Below are 11,562 nucleotides of genomic sequence, written 5' to 3' on the forward strand. Positions count from 1 at the left end.
TTTGTATATGGTCAAATATGCTTGTTTTTATTCTATAGTTTCTTAGTTCTTGGTAAGGAAAGTCTCCCCAAACCATAGATTGTACATATAATCTCGTAGACAGTTTTCTTCAAGTTTAAAAATATTTTTCTTTTACATTAAAATCTTTAATCCATTTGTAGTTTACTTTTGAATTTAGTATAATATAGTAGTCCATTTTTATTTTCTTTCAGATGGGTAGCCCATTATGACTGCACTTTAAAAAAAAAAGAATTCATCTTTTTCCCATTGAACTACCAGTTTGGCACACAAACAACAGCCACTGTAATATAATTATCAATTATTTATTCTGTTCCACAAATACATTTTTATACACCCTTACTAATGCCATATTGATTTGAATACATAAACTTTATAGTACAACTGATATCTTAGTAAGCCCCTGTACATACCCACTCTGTCTTTTCTTACATTTTTATAGTTGTGTTAACTATTCTTTGGCATTCTTTTTCTATTGAATTTTAGAATCATTTTATCTAATTCCAAGAAAAACCTTGTTGGAATTCTAATTGGAACTACATTAAATTTATATATTAAAATTTGTAGAATTAACAGTTTTTTATTGTCTTTCCTTCTGGGAACATGATATGACTTTCAATTTATTAAAATCCTATTTTGTGTCTTTTAATAGTTTTTTCCCTCAGTTTGTTTCAATATAGATTTTGAGTCTATCTTGTTAAATTTATTTATAGTATTTAGAATTTTTGTCACTAACATGATTTGAATGGATTTTTATTAGCAGCATGAAGATTATAAAGGCATAAGAAAGAACTTTTTAGTTCCAGTCACTGGAACTTGTAATTGAATTGCAAGTTCCTTCTCATATTATCAGGAAGGAAAGGTGGATATGCATCTCTCTAAGATCATTTAGGTAAGGTCATGCTAAGAGGTTGGGGGAGGGAACCAGATGAGCCCTGGAAGACCCACAAAGAAGAGAAATCTGGAATGTTGCTGTTTTAGCCAACATCCTAATGTCAGCCCTCACGTGAGGGCTCTTGACTTAATTAGCCAGTTTTTCTAGTGGGTACATGGACATGTAGGAGACCATTATAAAACATGCTGGGATAATCCAGGGTAAAAATTTCCCAAGGAAGTTTTTCTTCTGTTTGTTTTTTTCCTCTTAGAAATGCCATTTTGCTGTTATGATGTTGTTTGATTGTTTTGGTTTTGCAATGAATACCTTTTTGTCGTTGTTTATTTCCACAGATAAATAATTACAATAAATATACTCCTTCATTCACTTTGTGTATTCATAAATAATGGAAAGAATTTTAGCCCACTGGAGGCCAGAGTTAATATGATTTGCAGTGCATCTTCTCATTCAAGTTTCAAAACAACACCATGAAGTAGACAGGGTTTATTTTGTTTGTATCTCATTTTTTAACAATTAGGAAATTAAGGCCCAGAAGAATTTACTTGTCCAAGGTCACACAACTAGTTAATGACAAAGCTGCCATGCAAACCAAGTGGCTGAATCAGAAGATCTTAGCACTAAACTATACTCCCTTCACACAACAAATTTGAGGTGGAAATGTATGACTTACTCTCTAACCTCCATTTCTACTTCTGAAAAACAAAGCATTTTTAATAGATGATATCATCTGGCCATAGATTCTCATTATGCAGAAAACTGAGTTTTAACCTTAATCCACTAATGCTGATCTATGTGGATTTAATGAATTCATAAACTAAGGTGAGCTATTTAATATTTGACACTTGTCAGAGATTAATCAATTATATTTTACCTTCTCTTTCTTCCCTTTCTTTCTCCTTTGGCTTTCCTAATAAGGGCCCAGCAACGAAGAGGACCAGGCCAGAGAAGGGATCCAAAGACAGGAAGGAAGTGCAGAGGATGTGCACAGACAGATGGAGGCCAGGACTTGCAGATTAAACTTCCTAGGAAGGCAGTAAAAATAAATGGAAACCCCATCCCCATCAAGCAAAGGAATATTTTCTACAACTAGTGTCTTGCTGTGGGGCGATGGGGCTAACTTGCATTATTTCAGGACATCAAAGGGGACAAACAGAAAAATTTCTCTCTGAAGCTGATTTATTTAATCTTGACAAATCAGCCATCATGCACTAGGTTTGTGTGTTTGGACCATGGTATTTTTCAGGTTAAGTGATATATTTCCAATAACTTTATGCAAACCCTCTTGATCTCTAGTCATTAGCCACAGTTTATAAGGACTGGTACAGTCCAGCCCCCATTAACTCTTAAAACTGACCAGCCAGGATTCCCTTTCAGGACAGGACTTCACATTAAGGATAAATTTTTGGAAGTGGAATGAAATTGTCCTAATAGGGCAGGATACAAAATCAATAAGCAAAAATCAGTTGCATTTCTATATGCTAGGAATGAGCAATCAGAAAAGTAAATTAAGAAGACAATTCCATTTTCAATAGCATCAAAAATGAATAAAGTAGTTAGAAATAAATTTAACCAAGGAGGTGAAAGACTTTTACACCAAAAACTACAAAACATTACAAAAAGAAATGAAAGAAGAAAAGAAAGAAAATAAATGAGAAGACATCTTGTGTTTGTGGACTGGAAGGCTTAATATTATTAAGATGACAATACTATCCAAAGCAATCTACAGATTCAATGCAATCTCTCTCAAAATCTCGATGTTTTTTTGCAAATATAGGGGGGGAAAGGTCCTAAAATTCATATGACATCTCAAGGGACCCCCAAATAACCAAAACAATCTCAAAAAGATGAACAAAGTTGGTGGTCTCACATTTCATGATTTTAAAACGTAATACAAAACTCCAATAATCAAAACAGTGTGGGATGGCATAAGGACAGACATATAGACCAATGGAATACAATAGACAGTCCAGAAATAAACCCTTGCTTATATGGCCAATGGTCTTGGCAAGACTGCCAAGACCATTCAATGGGGAAAAAACAGTCTTTTCAACAAATGGCACTGAGAAAACTAGATACCCACATGCAAAAGAATGAAGTTGGACCTTTACCTTACCCCATTTACAAATATTAATTCAAAATTGATTAAAGACCTAAATGCAATAGCTAAAACTATAAAATTCTTACATAGGAGAAAATCTTCATGACCTTGGATTTGACAATAGTTTAAGTATGGCATCAATATCACAGGCAACAAAAGAAGAAATAGATAAATTGAATCTCATCAAAATTTAAAACTTTTGGCATCAAAGGACACAATGATGTGAAAAGGCAACCCACAGCATGGGAGAAAATATTTGCAAATCATATATCCAACAAAGGATTAGTATCCAGAATATATAAAGAACCCCTAAAACTCAATGATAAAAAAAAACAACAATCTAATTTAAAAAGGGGCAAAATAATTCAAAGACATTTCTCCAAAGAAGATATACAAATGGCCAATAAGCACATGAAAATATGCTCAACATCATTAGTCATCAGGGAAAGGCAAATCGAAACCACAATGGGATATACTTCACAACTGCTAAGATGGCTATTATAAAAAAAAAGAAAGAAAAAAAAATCCCAGAAAACTTAAAATGTTGATGAGAGACTTCTAGTTTCTGGTCTGGAATGTAAGAAGTATGGACATCTCCACCCTGACAACACATAAAAAGCTGAACAAACTGAAAAATTAACAACACTTCTTAGATCTGTAAGAGAAGTGATCTCACAGGGCAAACCATTGCTTCCAATATTGGAGAGACAAACAGATGGAGGCAAGGATCACAACTTACTGCAAAAACCCATGAACAGACACCTCTGCAGGAATGAGCACCAGGGGAGGAAAAACCTGGATTGACAAATTGACAATTGTCAAATTGACATCAATTGACAAATTGATGGAAGCTCAGTGTAGATGAGTCTAAGAGTTAAAAAATTTAGAGACACCCAGACATGGAATGGGGAAGTGGCCTACACTTTTGTGCTTCACCTCCAATACCTCAAGTTGGTTCTCACAGTGAGTATCAGAGAAAAGAACAAGGATAACAAATAGAACATAGTAAGAAATATGGTAGCTTATTACCCAACTATACCAATAATCACTTTGAATGTCAATGGTCTAAATGCACCAACTTAAAAGACAGATATTGTCAGAGTGGATCAAAATACAGGACCCAATTCTATGCCGTCTACAAGAAACCCACTTTAAATATGACACATTCAAATTCAAAGTAAATGGTTGGATAAAGATATACTATTCTGGGCTTTCCTGGTGGCGCAGTGGTTGAGAGTCCGCCTGCCGATGTAGGGGACACGGGTTCGTGCCCCGGTCCGGGAAGATCCCACATGCTGCGGAGCGGCTGGGCCTGTGAGCCATGGCCGCCGAGCCTGCGCGTCCAGAGCCTGTGCTCCACAACAGGAGAGGCCACAACGGTGAGAGGCCCGCATACCACAAAAAAAAAAAAAAAAAAAGATATACTATTCTGACACTAATCAAGAAAAGCAGGAGTATTTATACTAATTTCAGACAAAGCAGATTTCAGAGCAATGAAAGTTAGGGATAAAGAAGGGCATTAAATAGTGCTGAAGGGGTCAATTCTCCAAGAAGACATAATAATCCTTAACATGTATGTGTGTAACAGCAGAGCAACAAAATACATGAGGCAAAAACTGATAGAACTACAAGGAGAAATAGATGAATCCACTATTACAGTAGGAGACTTCATCACCTCTCTATCAAAAATAGATAAGTCAGCAGGTAGAATCAGTAAGGACATAGTTGAATTCATGACACCATCAATCAACTGGAAAAAAATTGACATCTATAGACCATCTAACAACAGAAATATATACATTCTTCTCAAACTCACATGGAACATTCACCAAGATAGACCACATTCTGGACCTTAAAGCACACCTTAAATTCAAAAGAATAAAAACCACACAATGTCTGCTCTCAGACCACAATGGAATTAAACTAGAAACCAATAACAAAAAGATAGCTGGGAAATGCCCCCAAATACTTGGAGATTAAACAATATGCTTCTAGATAACACATAGGTCAAATAAGAAATCTCAAAAACATTGGTGAGGATGTTGAGAATTTGGAACCTCTGTGCATTGTTGGTGGGAATGTAAAATGGTACAGACACTATGGAAATAGTTTGGTTGTTCCTCAAAAAGTTATAAAGAGACTTATCATATGACCCAGCAATTCCACTCTTAGATATATACCCAACAGAGTTGAAAACAGGGACTCAAACAGATACTTGTATGCCAATATTCATAATGTCATTATTCATAATAGCCAAAAAGTGGAAACTATTCAAGCAGCCATCACTAGATGAATGGATAAACAAAATTTGGTTTATACATACAATGGAATATTATTATTCAGCTATAAAAAGAAATGAAGTTTTGATACATGGTACAATATAGATGACCCTTGTTTTATGCTAAATGAAATAACCACACCAAAAGGACAAATATTGTATAATTCCACTTATATGAGGTATCCATTAGATTAGGAACATTGATAGAGACAGGAAGTAGAGTGGAGGTTACCACAGACTGGAGAGAAGGGGGTATGGGGAGTTATTGCTCAATGTACATGGAGTTTCTGTTTGGGATGATGAAAAAGTCTGGAAATACATGATGGTGGTGGTTATACAACACTGTGAATGTACTTAATGTCACTAAATTGTACATTTAAAAATGGTTAAAATGGTATATCTTACGTATATTTTGCCACAATTTTTAAAAAGTGAAAAAAAAATTGACATGATAGGGAAAACAGAGTTGAAGGAAAAGGAAGAGCCAGATAAAAGTGAGTGAGAGAAGCAAAGCCAGGAAATCTCAGAAATCCAGCCACCAAAATTTTTTTTAACATTCTACAGAAACAACAAAATGGAGAGTTCTGTGAAGTTAAAAAAGCTATCTGGGGCTTCCCTGGTAGCTCAGTGGTTGAGAGTTCGCCTGCCGATGCAGGGGATGCGGGTTTGTGCCCGGGTCCGGGAAGATCCCACATGCCACGGAGCGGCTGGGCCCAAGAGCCATGGCTGCTGAGCCTGTGAGTCTGGAGCCTGTGCTCCGCAACGGGAGAGGCCACGGCAGTGAGAGGCCCGCATACCACAAAAAAAAAAAAAAAGCTATCTGGATTAAATCTCCTTCTAGAAGTTCAGGAAAATAAAATTCATGTTAAAATGAACAACAGAAAAGAGTCAAAGTCAACTCTCCGGCAAAACTAAGGGAAAAAAGGGAATAAGGATCAGATCAGATTAACATCCCTACAATGAATACCTGCCAGAAAGATATGCTCAAAAGACAAATCAAAGCTCTAATGTCCTAAGAGAGCTAAAAGTCATTGAGAAAGTGACATAAGAACAACATACATCAGAATTAGAGAAACTCAGAAATTGGATCAGAATTCAAAGAAGAATTAGAATAGTAAAAAAAAAAAAATTGAGAAATGAAGATTAAAGTATAAGTGACACAAAAGCAAAGAAACACAACAAACAAAACATTGAAAGAGAAGGTGAAAAGGAGAGAAAATTTTAAAATCAAAAAGAAATGAAGGGGGGTTCCCTGGTGGCACAGTGGTTAAAACTCTGCCTGCCAACTCACGGGACATGGGTTCGAGCCCTGGCCCGGGAAGATCCCACGTGCCACAGAGCAACTAAGCCCATGCGCCACAACTACTGAGCCTGCGTGCCACAACTACTGAAGCCCATGCACCTAGAGCCCGTGCTCCACAACAAGAGAAGCCACTGCAATGAGAAGCCCACGCAGCACATCGAAGAGTAACCCCCACTCACAACTAGAGAAAGCCCGTGCGCAGCAATGAAGACCCAAGGCAGCCAAAAATAAAAATTAATTAATTTAAAAAAAAGAAATGAAGAAGGAAATTCAAAGTATTTGAGGGAAAGGAACAAATATTGGAGACAGGCAAAAGAGGTCCAACATACAGATGATGGAAGTTCCCAGGGAAGCAAGTTAAAGCAAGGGAACAGAACAAATATTAAAAATTATAATTACAGAAAAACTTTCCTGAAATTAAATATGTAATGTAAATATAGAGAAATTTAATATATATGTTTAAAGCTACATTTTAAAAGAACACACTGTCTACCTGAGAAATAGCAAACCAGAATAATCAATATACATATTCTAGTAAAATTACTGGACTTTAATGAAAAAAGATAAAGTTCTTTAAGTATCTATGCGAAAAGAGCATATAACTTAAAAGGGATAGAAAAGTAGACTATCAGACTTTTTAACAGCAATTCTTTATGCCATAAGTAAGTGTCAAAACATATTTAAGATTTTCAAGGAAAGAAAATGCAAGTCAAGTAAAATATCCAGTAAAATTGACCTTCAAGTATAAATGGCATAGACATATTGTAATCAACATAAAAAAACTCAGGGAATACTCTTTCCATAAGCCCATTCTAAGGAATCTACAGAGGACAAGCTTTCAGACAACCAAAATGGCTAGATTAGAGAGACATAAGGAATTAATGATGAGGATTAAATATATATTTACCTATGGAACTAAGATTAAATGAGGGCTGGGAATTTCCTGGCAGTCCAGTGGTTAAGACTCCACGCTTCCATTGCAGGGGGCATGGGTTCAATCCCTGTTTGGGGAACTAAGATCCCGCATGCCGTGTGGCATGGCCAAAAAAAAAAAAAAAGATTAAATGAGGGCTAAATGAGGAAGATTATAGTACACACGGGCTAGCTATAGAGGCTGACAACTATTAGAGCCCAACTATAATAAAATGGATAATATATGCAAAAACTAACTATTTTCAACAATTAGAATTGGTGATGATAGTATTAATATTGTTACTTTGTGATTGTTGTGTGTTTAATATGAAATAAAACAAAGTAGTAAACTGGGATATTCTAATTGTATCATCCCATAAATTCTTTTTTTTCAATAGGCTTTATCTCCAATTGTTTATTGCTAGTAAATAAAAATAAAATTACCCTTTGTATATTAACCTATTGTTCTCCAATGTTGGTAAATTTATTTATTAAATATAATAGTTTTGGTGTATATTTCTTAGCATTTTTAAAATAACAATTATGAAATCTACAAATAAAGACACCTTTGCTTCTTCCTGTCCAGTCTGAATGTCTTTTAATTCTTTTTTACACGTTATTGCTGAAATGTTGAATAAGAGTGATGAGAGAGGACAATCTCGCCGTGTGCCGAATTTTAGAGCAAAAACATACAGTGTGATAACTAAGCATGGCGTCAGTGCTATATTTTTCTGTAGAAGTTCTTTATCAGATTGAGGAAGTTCTGTTCCTAATTTGGTGATAGTGTTTCTTATCAATTTGTTGTTAAATTTTTGTTATATGTTTTTTCCTGTCTCTATTTAGATGATCATATGGATTTTCTCCTTTATTCTGTTAATATGGTGAAATGTATTTCCAAATGTAAAACCAAATTTGCACTCCTGATATAAACATTACTTGGTCAATTACTTTATATATAAATCTTTTTTTTTACTGGATTTTATTTGCTAATATATAAAAGTTTTTTCTTTTTGATGATCATATGGTTTTTAATCTTCAATTTGTTAATATGGTGTATCACACTGATTGATTTGTGCATATTGAAGAAACCTTGCATCCCTGGGATAAATCCCACTTGATCATGGTGTATGATCCTTTTAATGTGTTGTTGGATTCTGTTTGCTAATATTTTGTTGAGGATTTTTGCATCTATATTCATCAGTGATATTGGTCTGTAATTTTCTTTTTTTGTAGGATCTTTGTCTGATTTTCGTATCAGGGTGATGGTGCCCTCATAGAATGAGTTTGGGAGTGTTCCTTCCTCTGCAATTCTTTGGAAGAGTTTGAGAGGATGGGTGTTAGCTCTTCTCTAAATGTTTAATAGAATTCACCTGAGAAGCCATCTGGTCCTGGGCTTTTGTTTGTTGGAAGATTTTTAATCACAGTTTCAATTTCATTACTTGTGATTGGTCTGTTCATATTTTCTATTTCTTCCTGGTTCAGTCTTGGAAGGTTATACCTTTCTCAGAATTTGTCCATTTCTTCCAGGTTGTCCATTTTATTGGCATAGAGTTGCTTGTAGTAGTCTCTTAGGACGCTTTGTATTTCTGCATTGTCAGTTGTAACTTCTCCTTTTTCATTTCTAATTTTATTGATTTGAGTCCTCTCCCTCTTTTTCTTGATGAGTCTGGCTAAGGGTTTATCAATTTTGTTTATCTTCTCAAAGAACCAGCTTTTAGTTTTATTGATCTTTGCTATTGTTTTCTTTGTTTGTATTTCATTTATTTCTGCTCTGATCTTTATGATTTCTTTCCTTCTGCTAACATTGGGTTTTGTTTGTTTTTCTTTCTCTAGTTCCTTTAGGTGTAAGGTTGGATTGTTTATCTGAGAGTTTTCTTGTTTCTTGAGGTAGGCTTGTATTGCTATAAACTTCCCTCTTAGAACTGCATCCCATAGGTTTTGGGTCATCGTGTTTTCATTGTCATTTGTCTCTAGGTATTTTTTTATTTCCTCTTTGATTTCTTCAGTGATCTCTTGGTTATTTAGCAACATATTGTATAGTCTCCATGTGTTTGTGTTTTTATGGATTTTCCACATAATTGATTTCTAATCTCATAGCCTTGTGGTCAGAAAAGATGCTTGATATGATTTCAATTTTATTAAATTTACTGAGGCTTGATCTGTGACCCAAGATGTGATCTATCCTGGAGAATGTTCCATGTGCACTTGAGAAGAAAGTGTAATCTGCTGTTTTTGGATGGAATGTCCTATAAATATCAATTAAATCTATCTGGTCTGTTGTGTCATTTAAAGCTTGTGTTTCCTTATGAATTTTCTGTTTGGATGATCTGTCCATTGGTGTAAGTGAGGTGTTAAAGTCCCCCACTATTATTGTGTTACTGTCAATTTCCTCTTTTATAGCTGTTAGCAGTTGCCTTATGTATTGAGGTGCTCCTATGTTGGGAGCATATATATTTATAATTGTTATATCTTCTTCTGGGATTGATCCCTTGATCATTATGTAGTGTCCTTCCTTGTCTCTTGTAACATTCTTTATTTTAAAGTCTATTTTATCTGATATGAGTATTGCTACTCCAGCTTTCTTTTGATTTCCATTTGCATGGAATATCTTTTTCCATCCCCTCATTTTCAGTCTGTATGTGTCTCTAGGTCTGAAGTGGGTTTCTTGTAGACAGCATATATATGGGTCTTGTTTTTGTAGCCATTCAGTGAGCCTGTGTCTTTTGGTTGGAGCATTTAATCCATTCACATTTAAGGTAATTATCGATATGTATGTTCCTATTACCATTTTCTTGGTAATTGATTTGGGTTTGTTTTTGTAGGTCCTTTTCTTCTCTTGTGTTTCTCACTTAGAGAAGTTCCTTTAGCATTTGTTGTAGAGCTGGTTTGGTGGTGCTGAATTCTCTTAGCTTTTGCTTGTCTGTAAAGCTTTTGATTTCTCCATCGAATCTGAATGAGGTCCTTGCCAGTTAGAATAATCTTGGTTGTAGGTTCTTCCCTTTCATCACTTTAAGTATATCATGCCACTCCCTTCTGGTTTGTAGAGTTTCTGCTGAGAAATAAGCTGTTAACCTTATGGGAGTTCCCTTGTATGTTATTTGTTGTTTTTCACTTACTGCTTTCAATAATTTTTCTTTGTCTTTCATTTTTGCCAATTTGATTACTGTGTGTCTCGGCGCATTTCTCTTTGGGTTTATCCTGTATGGGACTCTGTGCTTCCCGGACTTGGGTGGCTATTTCCTTTCCCATGTTAGGGAAATTTTGACTATAATCCCTTCAAATATTTTCTCGGGTCCTTTCTCTCTCTTTTCTCCTTCTGGGACCCCTATCATGAGAATGTTGTTGCGTTTAATGTTGTCCCAGAGGTCTCTTAGGCTGTTTTCATTTCTTTTCATTCCTTTTTCCTTATTCTGTTCTGCAGCAGTGAATTCCACCATTCTCTCTTCCAGGTCACTTATCCGTTCTTCTGCCTCAGTCATTCTGCTATTGATTCCTTCTAGTGTAGTTTTCATTTCAGTTATTGTATTGTTCATCTCTGTTTGTTTGTTCTTTAATTCTTCTAGGTCTTTGTTAAACATTTCTTGCATCTTCTTGATCTTTGCCTCCATTCTTTTACTGAGGCCCTGGATCATCTTCACTATCATTATTTTGAATTCTTTTTCTGGAAGGTTGCCTATCTCCACTTCATTTAGTTGTTTTCCTGGGGTTTTATCTTGTTCTTCATCTGGTACATAGCCTTCTGCCTTTTCACCATGTCTATCTTTCTGTGACTGTGGTTTTTGTTCCACAGGCTGCAGGATTGTAGTTCTTCTTGCTTCTGCTGTCTGCCCTCTGGTGGATCCGTAAATTCTTGAGAACTGGAATTCTCCATGTGGAATTTCTTCTGAGATCCTGATGTAATTTAGAAGGGGTTAATTGAAAACACTGTAGCCCTGAAATTGAATTAGAAATAGTAACATGAACTCGTGAAGTATTCTATCCCAATTCTACCTATTGAAAAGACCTAGAAACAGTTACCAACCTAGTAGCAATGAACACCCCCTAGTGTCCATATCAAT

This window comes from Phocoena phocoena, chromosome 4 (assembly GCF_963924675.1).
Source record: "Phocoena phocoena chromosome 4, mPhoPho1.1, whole genome shotgun sequence".
Lineage (NCBI taxonomy): Eukaryota > Metazoa > Chordata > Mammalia > Artiodactyla > Phocoenidae > Phocoena > Phocoena phocoena.